A 13456-nucleotide genomic window follows, 5' to 3' on the forward strand; every position below is an offset into this window, starting at 1 on the left:
GAGCTAACCGGGCTGCTCAGGATCCTGTCTTTTCGTACTCGATTGTCCCAAACCTCCATAATAAGTCAATGCTTTGATTTCACGCACGAAGATACTTCAAATGAGTCTATGAGGTGACAATGATTTGTATTTTTATGAGAAAACGTTTAATCTAATTCAAAGCATTAATTAAATACCGAGTTATTACAATGAAATGTTTGAATTGTTTATGTTTTATTTATCTCAGCGATGTAAGCAAGCAATATCTATTCTCATGTGAACAACGTTTCAAAATTACGCCCGCTAAGGGGGTTGAACCCTTGACCTTAGGATTAAAAGTCCCACGCTCTAGCGACTGAGCTAACCGGGCTGTTCAGGATCACGTATTTTCGAACTCGATTGTCCCAAACCTCCATAATAAGTCAATGCTTTGATTTCACGCACGAAGATACTTCAAATGAGTCTATGAGCTGACAATGATTTGTATTTTTATGAGAAAACGTTTAATCTAATTCAAAGCATTAATTAAATACCGAGTTATTACAATGAAATGTTTGAATTGTTTAGGTTTTATTTATCTCAGCGATGTGAGAGAGCAACATCTGTTTTTATGTCAACTACGTTTCAAAATTACGCCCGCTAAGGGGGTTGAAGGATTAAAAGTCCCACGCTCTACCGACTGAGCTAACCGGGCTGTTCAGGATCCTGTCTTTTCGTACTCGATTGTCCCAAACCTCCATAATAAGTCAATGCTTTGATTTCATGCACGAAGATACTTCAAATGAGTCTATGAGTTGACAATGATTTGTATTTTTATGAGAAAACGTTTAATCTAATTCAAAGCATTAATTAAATACCGAGTTATTACAATGAAATGTTTGAATTGTTTAGGTTTTATTTATCTCAGCGATGTGAGAGAGCAACATCTGTTTTTATGTCAACTACGTTTCAAAATTACGCCCGCTAAGAGGGTTGAACCCTTAACCTTAGGATTAAAAGTTCCACGCTCTACCGACTGAGCTAACCGGGCTGCTCAGGATCCTGTCTTTTCGTACTCGATTGTCCCAAACCTCCATAATAAGTCAATGCTTTGATTTCATGCACGAAGATACTTCAAATGTGTCTATAAGCTGACAATGATTTGTGTTTTTATGAGAAAACGTTTAATCTAATTCAAAGCATTAATTAAATACCGAGTTATTACAATGAAATATTGAATTGTTTATGTGTTATTTATCTCAGCGATGTGAGCAAAGAATATCTATTTTTATGTGAACCACGTTTCAAAATTACGCCCGCTAAGGGGGTTGAACCCTTAACCTTAGGATTAAAAGTTCCACGCTCTACCGACTGAGTTAACCGGGCTGCTCAGGATCATGTCTTTTCGTACTCGATTCTCCCAAACCTCCATAATAAGTCAATGCTTTGATTTCACGCACGAAGATACTTCAAATGAGTCTATGAGGTGACAATGATTTGTATTTTTATGAGAAAACGTTTAATCTAATTCAAAGCATTAGTTAAATACCGAGTTATTACAATGAAATGTTTGAATTGTTTATGTTTTATTTATCTCAGCGATGTAAGCAAACAATATCTATTTTCATATGAACAACGTTTCAAAATTACGCACGCTAAGGGGGTTGAACCCTTGACCTTAGGATTAAAAGTCCCACGCTCTACCGACTGAGCTAACCGGGCTGTTCAGGATCACGTATTTTCGAACTCGATTGTCCCAAACCTCCATAATAAGTCACTGCTTTGATTTCATGCACGAAGATACTTCAAATGAGTCTATGAGCTGTCAATGATTTGTATTTTTATGAGAAAACGTTTAATCTAATTCAAAGCATTAATTAAATACCGAGTTATTACAATGAAATGTTTGAATTGTTTAGGTTTTATTTATCTCAGCGATGTAAGCAAACAATATCTATTTTCATGTGAACAACGTTTCAAAATTACGCCCGCTAAGGGGGTTGAACCCTTGACCTTAGGATTAAAAGTCCCACGCTCTACCGACTGAGCTAACCGGGCTGTTCAGGATCACGTATTTTCGAACTCGATTGTCCCAAACCTCCATAATAAGTCAATGCTTTGATTTAACGCACGAAGATACTTCAAATGAGTCTATGAGCTGTCAATGATTTGTATTTTTATGAGAAAACGTTTAATCTAATTCAAAGCATTAATTAAATACCGAGTTATTACAATGAAATGTTTGAATTGTTTATGTTTTATTTATCTCAGCGATGTAAGCAAACAATATCTATTTTCATGTGAACAACGTTTCAAAATTACGCCCGCTAAGGGGGTTGAACCCTTGACCTTAGGATTAAAAGTCCCACGCTCTACCGACTGAGCTAACCGGGCTGTTCAGGATCACGTATTTTCGAACTCGATTGTCCCAAACCTCCATAATAAGTCAATGCGTTGATTTCACGCACGAAGATACTTCAAATGAGTCTATGAGCTGACAATGATTTGTATTTTTATGAGAAAACGTTTAATCTAATTCAAAGTATTAATTAAATACCGAGTTATTACAATGAAATGTTTGAATTGTTTAGGTTTTATTTATCTCAGCGATGTGAGAGAGCAACATCTGTTTTTATGTCAACTACGTTTCAAAATTACGCCCGCTAAGGGGATTGAACCCTTGACCTTAGGATTAAAAGTCCCACGCTCTACCGACTGAGCTAACCGGGCTGCTCAGGATCCTGTCTTTTCGTACTCGATTGTCCCAAACCTCCATAATAAGTCAATGCTTTGATTTCATGCACGAAGATACTTCAAATGAGTCTATGAGTTGACAATGATTTGTGTTTTTATGAGAAAACGTTTAATCTAATTCAAAGCATTAATTAAATACCGAGTTATTACAATGAAATATTGAATTGTTTATGTGTTATTTATCTCAGCGATGTGAGCAAAGAATATCTATTTTTATGTGAACCACGTTTCAAAATTACGCTCGCTAAGGGAGTTGAACCCTTAACCTTAGGATTAAAAGTTCCACGCTCTACCGACCGAGCTAACCGGGCTGCTCAGGATCCTGTCTTTTCGTACTCGATTCTCCCAAACCTCCATAATAAGTCAATGCTTTGATTTCACGCACGAAGATACTTCAAATGAGTCTATGAGCTGACAATGATTTGTATTTTTATGAGAAAACGTTTAATCTAATTCAAAGCATTAATTAAATACCGAGTTATTACAATGAAATGTTTGAATTGTTTATGTTGTATTTATCTCAGCGATGTAAGCAAACAATATCTATTCTCATGTGAACAACGTTTCAAAATTACGCCCGCTAAGGGGGTTGAACCCTTGACCTTAGGATTAAAAGTCCCACGCTCTACCGACTGAGCTAACCGGGCTGTTAAGGATCATGTATTTTCGAACTCGATTGTCCCAAACCTCCATAATAAGTCAATGCTTTGATTTCACGCACGAAGATACTTCAAATGAGTCTATGAGGTGACAATGATTTGTATTTTTATGAGAAAACGTTTAATCTAATTCAAAGCATTAATTAAATACCGAGTTATTACAATGAAATGTTTGAATTGTTTATGTTTTATTTATCTCAGCGATGTAAGCAAACAATATCTATTTTCATGTGAACAACGTTTTAAAATTACGCCCGCTAACGGGGTTGAACCCTTGACCTTAGGATTAAAAGTCCCACGCTCTACCGACTGAGCTAACCGGGCTGTTCAGGATCACTTATTTTCGAACTCGATTGTCCCAAACCTCCATAATAAGTCAATGCTTTGATTTCACGCACGAAGATACTTCAAATGAGTCTATGAGCTGTCAATGATTTGTATTTTTATGAGAAAACGTTTAATCTAATTCAAAGCATTAATTAAATACCGAGTTATTACAATGAAATGTTTGAATTGTTTATGTTTTATTTATCTCAGCGTTGTGAGAGAGCAACATCTGTTTTTATGTCAACTACGTTTCAAAATTACGCCCGCTAAGGGGATTGAACCCTTGACCTTAGGATTAAAAGTCCCACGCTCTACCGACTGAGCTAACCGGGCTGCTCAGGATCCTGTCTTTTCGTACTCGATTGTCCCAAACCTCCATAATAAGTCAATGCTTTGATTTCATGCACGAAGATACTTCAAATGAGTCTATGAGTTGACAATGATTTGTGTTTTTATGAGAAAACGTTTAATCTAATTCAAAGCATTAATTAAATACCGAGTTATTACAATGAAATATTGAATTGTTTATGTGTTATTTATCTCAGCGATGTGAGCAAAGAATATCTATTTTTATGTGAACCACGTTTCAAAATTACGCTCGCTAAGGGGGTTGAACTCTTAACCTTAGGATTAAAAGTTCCACGCTCTACCGACCGAGCTAACCGGGCTGCTCAGCATCCTGTCTTTTCGTACTCGATTCTCCCAAACCTCCATAATAAGTCAATGCTTTGATTTCACGCACGAAGATATTTCAAATGAGTCTATGAGCTGACAATGATTTGTATTTTTATGAGAAAACGTTTAATCTAATTCAAAGCATTAATTAAATACCGAGTTATTACAATGAAATGTTTGAATTGTTTATGTTTTATTTATCTCAGCGATGTAAGCAAACAATATCTATTTTCATGTGAACAACGTTTCAAAATTACGCCCGCTAAGGGGGTTGAACCCTTGACCTTAGGATTAAAAGTCCCACGCTCTACCGACTGAGCTAACCGGGCTGCTCAGGATCCTGTCTTTTCGTACTCGATTGTCCCAAACCTCCATAACAAGTGAATGCTTTGATTTCATGCACGAAGATACTTCAAATGAGTCTATGAGATGTCAATGATTTGTATTTTTATAAGAAAACGTTTAATCTAATTCAAAGCATTAATTAAATACCGAGTTATTACAATGAAATGTTTGAATTGTTTATGTTTTATTTATCTCAGCGATGTGAGAGAGCAACATCTGTTTTTATGTCAACTACGTTTCAAAATTACGCCCGCTAAGGGGGTTGAACCCTTGACCTTAGGATTAAAAGTCCCACGCTCTACCGACTGAGCTAACCGGGCTGCTCAGGATCCTGTCTTTTCGTACTCGATTGTCCCAAACCTCCATAATAAGTCAATGCTTTGATTTCATGCACGAAGATACTTCAAATGAGTCTATGAGTTGACAATGATTTGTGTTTTTATGAGAAAACGTTTAATCTAATTCAAAGCATTAATTAAATACCGAGTTATTACAATGAAATGTTTGAATTGTTTATGTTTTATTTATCTCAGCGATGTAAGCAAGCAATATCTATTTTCATGTGAACAACGTTTCAAAATTACGCCCGTTAAGGTGGTTGAACCCTTGACCTCTGGATTAAAAGTCCCTCGCTCTACCGACTGAGCTAACCGGGCTGTTTAGGATCACGTATTTTCGAACTCGATTGTCCCAAACATCCATAATAAGTCAATGCTTTGATTTCACGCACGAAGATACTTCAAATGAGTCTATGAGCTGTCAATGATTTGTATTTTTATGAGAAAACGTTTAATCTAATTCAAAGCATTAATGAAATACCGAGTTATTACAATGAAATCGTTGAATTGTTTGTGTTTTATTTATCTCAGCGATGCGAGCGAATAATATCAAGTTATTAGAATGAAATGTTTGAATTGTTTATTTTTCGGACTCTGTCTTTTCGTAGTCGATTGTCCCAAATCACCATAATAAGTCAATGCTTTGATTTCACGCACGAAGATACTTCAAATGAGTCTATGAGCTGTCAATGATTTGTATTTTTATGAGAAAACGTTTAATCTAATTCAAAGCATTAATTAAATACCGAGTTATTACAATGAAATGTTTGAATTGTTTATGTTTTATTTATCTCAGCGATGTGAGAGAGTAACATCTGTTTTTATGTCAACTACGTTTCAAAATTACGCCCGCTAAGGGGGTTGAACCCTTGACCTTAGGATTAAAAGTCCCAGGCTCTACCGACTGAGCTAACCGGGCTGCTCAGGATCCTGTATTTTCGTACTCGATTGTCCCAAACCTCCATAATAAGTCAATGCTTTGATTTCACGCACGAAGATACTTCAAATGAGTCAATGAGCTGACAATGATTTGTAATTTTATGAGAAAACGTTTAATCTAATTCAAAGCATTAATTAAATACCGAGTTATTACAATGAAATCGTTGAATTGTTTGTGTTTTATTTATCTCAGCGATGCGAGCGAATAATATCAAGTTATTAGAATGAAATGTTTGAATTGTTTATTTTTCGGACTCTGTCTTTTCGTAGTCGATTGTCCCAAATCTCCATAATAAGTCAATGCTTTGATTTCACGCACAAAGATACTTCAAATGAGTCTATGAGCTGTCAATGATTTGTATTTTTATGAGAAAACGTTTAATCTAATTAAAAGCATTAATTAAATACCGAGTTATTACAATGAAATGTTTGAATTGTTTATGTTTTATTTATCTCAGCGATGTAAGCAAACAATATCTATTTTCATGTGAACAACGTTTCAAAATTACGCCCGCTAAGGGGGTTGAACCCTTGACCTTAGGATTAAAATCCCCACGCTCTACCGACTGAGCTAACCGGGCTGTTAAGGATCATGTATTTTCGTACTCGATTGTCCCAAACCTCCATAATAAGTCAATGCTTTGATTTCACGCACGAAGATACTTCAAATGAGTTTATGAGCTGACAATGATTTGTATTTTTATGAGAAAACGTTTAATCTAATTCAAAGCATTAATTAAATACCGAGTTATTACAATGAAATGTTTGAATTGTTTATGTTTTATTTATCTCAGCGATGTGAGAGAGCAACATCTGTTTTTATGTCAACTACGTTTCAAAATTACGCCCGCTAAGGGGGTTGAACCCTTGACCTTAGGATTAAAAGTCCCACGCTCTACCGACTGAGCTAACCGGGCTGCTCAGGATCCTGTCTTTTCGTACTCGATTGTCCCAAACCTCCATAACAAGTGAATGCTTTGATTTCATGCACGAAGATACTTCAAATGAGTCTATGAGATGTCAATGATTTGTATTTTTATAAGAAAACGTTTAATCTAATTCAAAGCATTAATTAAATACCGAGTTATTACAATGAAATGTTTGAATTGTTTATGTTTTATTTATCTCAGCGATGTGAGAGAGCAACATCTGTTTTTATGTCAACTACGTTTCAAAATTACGCCCGCTAAGGGGGTTGAACCCTTGACCTTAGGATTAAAAGTCCCACGCTCTACCGACTGAGCTAACCGGGCTGCTCAGGATCCTGTCTTTTCGTACTCGATTGTCCCAAACCTCCATAATAAGTCAATGCTTTGATTTCATGCACGAAGATACTTCAAATGAGTCTATGAGTTGACAATGATTTGTGTTTTTATGAGAAAACGTTTAATCTAATTCAAAGCATTAATTAAATACCGAGTTATTACAATGAAATGTTTGAATTGTTTATGTTTTATTTATCTCAGCGATGTAAGCAAGCAATATCTATTTTCATGTGAACAACGTTTCAAAATTACGCCCGTTAAGGTGGTTGAACCCTTGACCTCTGGATTAAAAGTCCCTCGCTCTACCGACTGAGCTAACCGGGCTGTTTAGGATCACGTATTTTCGAACTCGATTGTCCCAAACATCCATAATAAGTCAATGCTTTGATTTCACGCACGAAGATACTTCAAATGAGTCTATGAGCTGTCAATGATTTGTATTTTTATGAGAAAACGTTTAATCTAATTCAAAGCATTAATGAAATACCGAGTTATTACAATGAAATCGTTGAATTGTTTGTGTTTTATTTATCTCAGCGATGCGAGCGAATAATATCAAGTTATTAGAATGAAATGTTTGAATTGTTTATTTTTCGGACTCTGTCTTTTCGTAGTCGATTGTCCCAAATCACCATAATAAGTCAATGCTTTGATTTCACGCACGAAGATACTTCAAATGAGTCTATGAGCTGTCAATGATTTGTATTTTTATGAGAAAACGTTTAATCTAATTCAAAGCATTAATTAAATACCGAGTTATTACAATGAAATGTTTGAATTGTTTATGTTTTATTTATCTCAGCGTTGTGAGAGAGCAACATCTGTTTTTATGTCAACTACGTTTCAAAATTACGCCCGCTAAGGGGGTTGGAACCCTTGACCTTAGGATTAAAAGTCCCACGCTCTACCGACTGAGCTAACCGGGCTGCTCAGGATCCTGTCTTTTCGTACTCGTTTGTCCCAAACCTCCATAATAAGTCAATGCTTTGATTTCATGCACGAAGATACTTCAAATGAGTCTATGAGTTGACAATGATTTGTGTTTTTATGAGAAAACGTTTAATCTAATTCAAAGCATTAATTAAATACCGAGTTATTACAATGAAATATTGAATTGTTTATGTGTTATTTATCTCAGCGATGTGAGCAATGAATATCTATTTTTATGTGAACCACGTTTCAAAATTACGCTCGCTAAGGGGGTTGAACCCTTAACCTTAGGATTAAAAGTTCCACGCTCTACCGACCGAGCTAACCGGGCTGCTCAGGATCCTGTCTTTTCGTACTCGATTCTCCCAAACCTCCATAATAAGTCAATACTTTGATTTCACGCACGAAGATAATTCAAATGAGTCTATGAGCTGACAATGATTTGTATTTTTATGAGAAAACGTTTAATCTAATTCAAAGCATTAATTAAATACCGAGTTATTACAATGAAATGTTTGAATTGTTTATGTTTTATTTATCTCAGCGATGTGAGAGAGTAACATCTGTTTTTATGTCAACTACGTTTCAAAATTACGCCCGCTAAGGGGGTTGAACCCTTGACCTTAGGATTAAAAGTCCCAGGCTCTACCGACTGAGCTAACCGGGCTGCTCAGGATCCTGTATTTTCGTACTCGATTGTCCCAAACCTCCATAATAAGTCAATGCTTTGATTTCACGCACGAAGATACTTCAAATGAGTCAATGAGCTGACAATGATTTGTAATTTTATGAGAAAACGTTTAATCTAATTCAAAGCATTAATTAAATACCGAGTTATTACAATGAAATCGTTGAATTGTTTGTGTTTTATTTATCTCAGCGATGCGAGCGAATAATATCAAGTTATTAGAATGAAATGTTTGAATTGTTTATTTTTCGGACTCTGTCTTTTCGTAGTCGATTGTCCCAAATCTCCATAATAAGTCAATGCTTTGATTTCACGCACGAAGATACTTCAAATGAGTCTATGAGCTGTCAATGATTTGTATTTTTATGAGAAAACGTTTAATCTAATTAAAAGCATTAATTAAATACCGAGTTATTACAATGAAATGTTTGAATTGTTTATGTTTTATTTATCTCAGCGATGTGAGAGAGCAACATCTGTTTTTATGTCAACTACGTTTCAAAATTACGCCCGCTAAGGGGGTTGAACCCTTAACCTTAGGATTAAAAGTCCCACGCTCTACCGACTGAGCTAACCGGGCTGCTCAGGATCCTGTCTTTTCGTACTCGATTGTCCCAAACCTCCATAATAAGTCAATGCTTTGATTTCACGCACGAAGATACTTCAAATGAGTCTATGAGCTGTCAATGATTTGTATTTTTATGAGAAAACGTTTAATCTAATTAAAAGCATTAATTAAATACCGAGTTATTACAATGAAATGTTTGAATTGTTTATGTTTTATTTATCTCAGCGATGTGAGAGAGCAACATCTGTTTTTATGTCAACTACGTTTCAAAATTACGCCCGCTAAGGGGGTTGAACCCTTGACCTTAGGATTAAAAGTCCCAGGCTCTACCGACTGAGCTAACCGGGCTGCTCAGGATCCTGTATTTTCGTACTCGATTGTCCCAAACCTCCATAATAAGTCAATGCTTTGATTTCACGCACGAAGATACTTCAAATGAGTCAATGAGCTGACAATGATTTGTAATTTTATGAAAAAACGTTTAATCTAATTCAAAGCATTAATTAAATACCGAGTTATTACAATGAAATCGTTGAATTGTTTGTGTTTTATTTATCTCAGCGATGCGAGCGAATAATATCAAGTTATTAGAATGAAATGTTTGAATTGTTTATTTTTCGGACTCTGTCTTTTCGTAGTCGATTGTCCCAAATCTCCATAATAAGTCAATACTTTGATTTCACGCACGAAGATACTTCAAATGAGTCTATGAGCTGACAATGATTTGTGTTTTTATGAGGAAACGTTTAATCTAATTCAAAGCATTAATTAAATACCGAGTTATTACAATGAAATATTGAATTGTTTATGTTTTATTTATCTCAGCGATGTGAGAGAGCAACATCTGTTTTCATGTCAACTACGTTGCAAAATCACGCCCGCTAAGGCGGTTGAACCCTTGACCTTAGGATTAAAAGTCCCACGCTCTACCGACCGAGCTAACCGGGCTGCTCAGGATCCTGTCTTTTCGTACTCGATTGTCCCAAACCTCCATAATAAGTCAATGCTTTGATTTCACGCACGAAGATACTTCAAATGAGTCTATGAGGTGACAATGATTTGTATTTTTATGAGAAAACGTTTAATCTAATTCAAAGCATTAATTAAATACCGAGTTATTACAATGAAATGTTTGAATTGTTTATGTTTTATTTATCTCAGCGATGTAAGCAAGCAATATCTATTTTCATGTGAACAATGTTTCAAAATTACGCCCGTTAAGGGGGTTGAAACCTTGACCTCAGGATTAAAAGTCCCACGCTCTACCGACTGAGCTAACCGGGCTGCTCAGGATCCTGTCTTTTCGTACTCGATTGTCCCAAACCTCCATAATAAGTGAATGCTTTGATTTCATGCACGAAGATACTTCAAATGAGTCTATGAGATGTCAATGATTTGTATTTTTATAAGAAAACGTTTAATCTAATTCAAAGCATTAATTAAATACCGAGTTATTACAATGAAATGTTTGAATTGATTATGTTTTATTTATCTCAGCGATGTGAGAGAGCAACATCTGTTTTTATGTCAACTACGTTTCAAAATTACGCCCGCTAAGGGGGTTGAACCCTTAACCTTAGGATTAAAAGTCCCACGCTCTACCGACTGAGCTAACCGGGCTGCTCAGGATCCTGTCTTTTCGTACTCGATTGTCCCAAACCTCCATAATAAGTCAATGCTTTGATTTCACGCACGAAGATACTTCAAATGAGTCTATGAGCTGTCAATGATTTGTATTTTTATGAGAAAACGTTTAATCTAATTAAAAGCATTAATTAAATACCGAGTTATTACAATGAAATGTTTGAATTGTTTATGTTTTATTTATCTCAGCGATGTGAGAGAGCAACATCTGTTTTTATGTCAACTACGTTTCAAAATTACGCCCGCTAAGGGGGTTGAACCCTTGACCTTAGGATTAAAAGTCCCAGGCTCTACCGACTGAGCTAACCGGGCTGCTCAGGATCCTGTATTTTCGTACTCGATTGTCCCAAACCTCCATAATAAGTCAATGCTTTGATTTCACGCACGAAGATACTTCAAATGAGTCAATGAGCTGACAATGATTTGTAATTTTATGAGAAAACGTTTAATCTAATTCAAAGCATTAATTAAATACCGAGTTATTACAATGGAATCGTTGAATTGTTTGTGTTTTATTTATCTCAGCGATGCGAGCGAATAATATCAAGTTATTAGAATGAAATGTTTGAATTGTTTATTTTTCGGACTCTGTCTTTTCGTAGTCGATTGTCCCAAATCTCCATAATAAGTCAATACTTTGATTTCACGCACGAAGATACTTCAAATGAGTCTATGAGCTGACAATGATTTGTGTTTTTATGAGGAAACGTTTAATCTAATTCAAAGCATTAATTAAATACCGAGTTATTACAATGAAATATAGAATTGTTTATGTTTTATTTATCTCAGCGATGTGAGAGAGCAACATCTGTTTTCATGTCAACTACGTTGCAAAATCACGCCCGCTAAGGCGGTTGAACCCTTGACCTTAGGATTAAAAGTCCCACGCTCTACCGACCGAGCTAACCGGGCTGCTCAGGATCCTGTCTTTTCGTACTCGATTGTCCCAAACCTCCATAATAAGTCAATGCTTTGATTTCACGCACGAAGATACTTCAAATGAGTCTATGAGGTGACAATGATTTGTATTTTTATGAGAAAACGTTTAATCTAATTCAAAGCATTAATTAAATACCGAGTTATTACAATGAAATGTTTGAATTGTTTATGTTTTATTTATCTCAGCGATGTAAGCAAGCAATATCTATTTTCATGTGAACAATGTTTCAAAATTACGCCCGTTAAGGGGGTTGAAACCTTGACCTCAGGATTAAAAGTCCCACGCTCTACCGACTGAGCTAACCGGGCTGCTCAGGATCCTGTCTTTTCGTACTCGATTGTCCCAAACCTCCATAATAAGTGAATGCTTTGATTTCATGCACGAAGATACTTCAAATGAGTCTATGAGATGTCAATGATTTGTATTTTTATAAGAAAACGTTTAATCTAATTCAAAGCATTAATTAAATACCGAGTTATTACAATGAAATGTTTGAATTGATTATGTTTTATTTATCTCAGCGATGTGAGAGAGCAACATCTGTTTTTATGTCAACTACGTTTCAAAATTACGCCCGCTAAGGGGGTTGAACCCTTAACCTTAGGATTAAAAGTCCCACGCTCTACCGACTGAGCTAACCGGGCTGCTCAGGATCCTGTCTTTTCGTACTCGATTGTCCCAAACCTCCATAATAAGTCAATGCTTTGATTTCACGCACGAAGATACTTCAAATGAGTCTATGAGCTGTCAATGATTTGTATTTTTATGAGAAAACGTTTAATCTAATTAAAAGCATTAATTAAATACCGAGTTATTACAATGAAATGTTTGAATTGTTTATGTTTTATTTATCTCAGCGATGTGAGAGAGCAACATCTGTTTTTATGTCAACTACGTTTCAAAATTACGCCCGCTAAGGGGGTTGAACCCTTGACCTTAGGATTAAAAGTCCCAGGCTCTACCGACTGAGCTAACCGGGCTGCTCAGGATCCTGTATTTTCGTACTCGATTGTCCCAAACCTCCATAATAAGTCAATGCTTTGATTTCACGCACGAAGATACTTCAAATGAGTCAATGAGCTGACAATGATTTGTAATTTTATGAGAAAACGTTTAATCTAATTCAAAGCATTAATTAAATACCGAGTTATTACAATGGAATCGTTGAATTGTTTGTGTTTTATTTATCTCAGCGATGCGAGCGAATAATATCAAGTTATTAGAATGAAATGTTTGAATTGTTTATTTTTCGGACTCTGTCTTTTCGTAGTCGATTGTCCCAAATCTCCATAATAAGTCAATACTTTGATTTCACGCACGAAGATACTTCAAATGAGTCTATGAGCTGACAATGATTTGTGTTTTTATGAGGAAACGTTTAATCTAATTCAAAGCATTAATTAAATACCGAGTTATTACAATGAAA

General features: G+C 35.7%; 12 non-coding genes across 12 annotated transcripts; all 12 read right to left on the bottom strand.

Annotated features, from left to right (window-relative positions):
• Nucleotides 1–1943: 1943 nt before the first annotated feature.
• Nucleotides 1944–2016, bottom strand: TRNAK-UUU (transfer RNA lysine (anticodon UUU)). Its single transcript has one exon. It is a non-coding gene; the product is annotated as a tRNA-Lys (tRNA).
• A 263-nt stretch (nt 2017–2279) lies between these two features.
• TRNAK-UUU (transfer RNA lysine (anticodon UUU)) lies at nt 2280–2352 on the bottom strand. The gene has a single exon. It is a non-coding gene; the product is annotated as a tRNA-Lys (tRNA).
• Nucleotides 2353–2615: 263 nt separating this feature from the next.
• TRNAK-UUU (transfer RNA lysine (anticodon UUU)) lies at nt 2616–2688 on the bottom strand. Its single transcript has one exon. It is a non-coding gene; the product is annotated as a tRNA-Lys (tRNA).
• Nucleotides 2689–3286: 598 nt separating this feature from the next.
• On the bottom strand, nt 3287–3359 carry TRNAK-UUU (transfer RNA lysine (anticodon UUU)). The gene has a single exon. It is a non-coding gene; the product is annotated as a tRNA-Lys (tRNA).
• A 599-nt stretch (nt 3360–3958) lies between these two features.
• On the bottom strand, nt 3959–4031 carry TRNAK-UUU (transfer RNA lysine (anticodon UUU)). The gene has a single exon. It is a non-coding gene; the product is annotated as a tRNA-Lys (tRNA).
• Nucleotides 4032–4629: 598 nt separating this feature from the next.
• TRNAK-UUU (transfer RNA lysine (anticodon UUU)) lies at nt 4630–4702 on the bottom strand. Its single transcript has one exon. It is a non-coding gene; the product is annotated as a tRNA-Lys (tRNA).
• Nucleotides 4703–4965: 263 nt separating this feature from the next.
• Nucleotides 4966–5038, bottom strand: TRNAK-UUU (transfer RNA lysine (anticodon UUU)). Its single transcript has one exon. It is a non-coding gene; the product is annotated as a tRNA-Lys (tRNA).
• A 1801-nt stretch (nt 5039–6839) lies between these two features.
• TRNAK-UUU (transfer RNA lysine (anticodon UUU)) lies at nt 6840–6912 on the bottom strand. The gene has a single exon. It is a non-coding gene; the product is annotated as a tRNA-Lys (tRNA).
• A 263-nt stretch (nt 6913–7175) lies between these two features.
• Nucleotides 7176–7248, bottom strand: TRNAK-UUU (transfer RNA lysine (anticodon UUU)). Its single transcript has one exon. It is a non-coding gene; the product is annotated as a tRNA-Lys (tRNA).
• A 2137-nt stretch (nt 7249–9385) lies between these two features.
• Nucleotides 9386–9458, bottom strand: TRNAK-UUU (transfer RNA lysine (anticodon UUU)). Its single transcript has one exon. It is a non-coding gene; the product is annotated as a tRNA-Lys (tRNA).
• A 1535-nt stretch (nt 9459–10993) lies between these two features.
• Nucleotides 10994–11066, bottom strand: TRNAK-UUU (transfer RNA lysine (anticodon UUU)). Its single transcript has one exon. It is a non-coding gene; the product is annotated as a tRNA-Lys (tRNA).
• Nucleotides 11067–12601: 1535 nt separating this feature from the next.
• On the bottom strand, nt 12602–12674 carry TRNAK-UUU (transfer RNA lysine (anticodon UUU)). The gene has a single exon. It is a non-coding gene; the product is annotated as a tRNA-Lys (tRNA).
• Nucleotides 12675–13456: the final 782 nt, after the last annotated feature.

The sequence above is a fragment of the Saccoglossus kowalevskii genome, chromosome 17, assembly GCF_978046115.1.
Source record: "Saccoglossus kowalevskii chromosome 17, keSacKowa6.1, whole genome shotgun sequence".
Lineage (NCBI taxonomy): Eukaryota > Metazoa > Hemichordata > Enteropneusta > Harrimaniidae > Saccoglossus > Saccoglossus kowalevskii.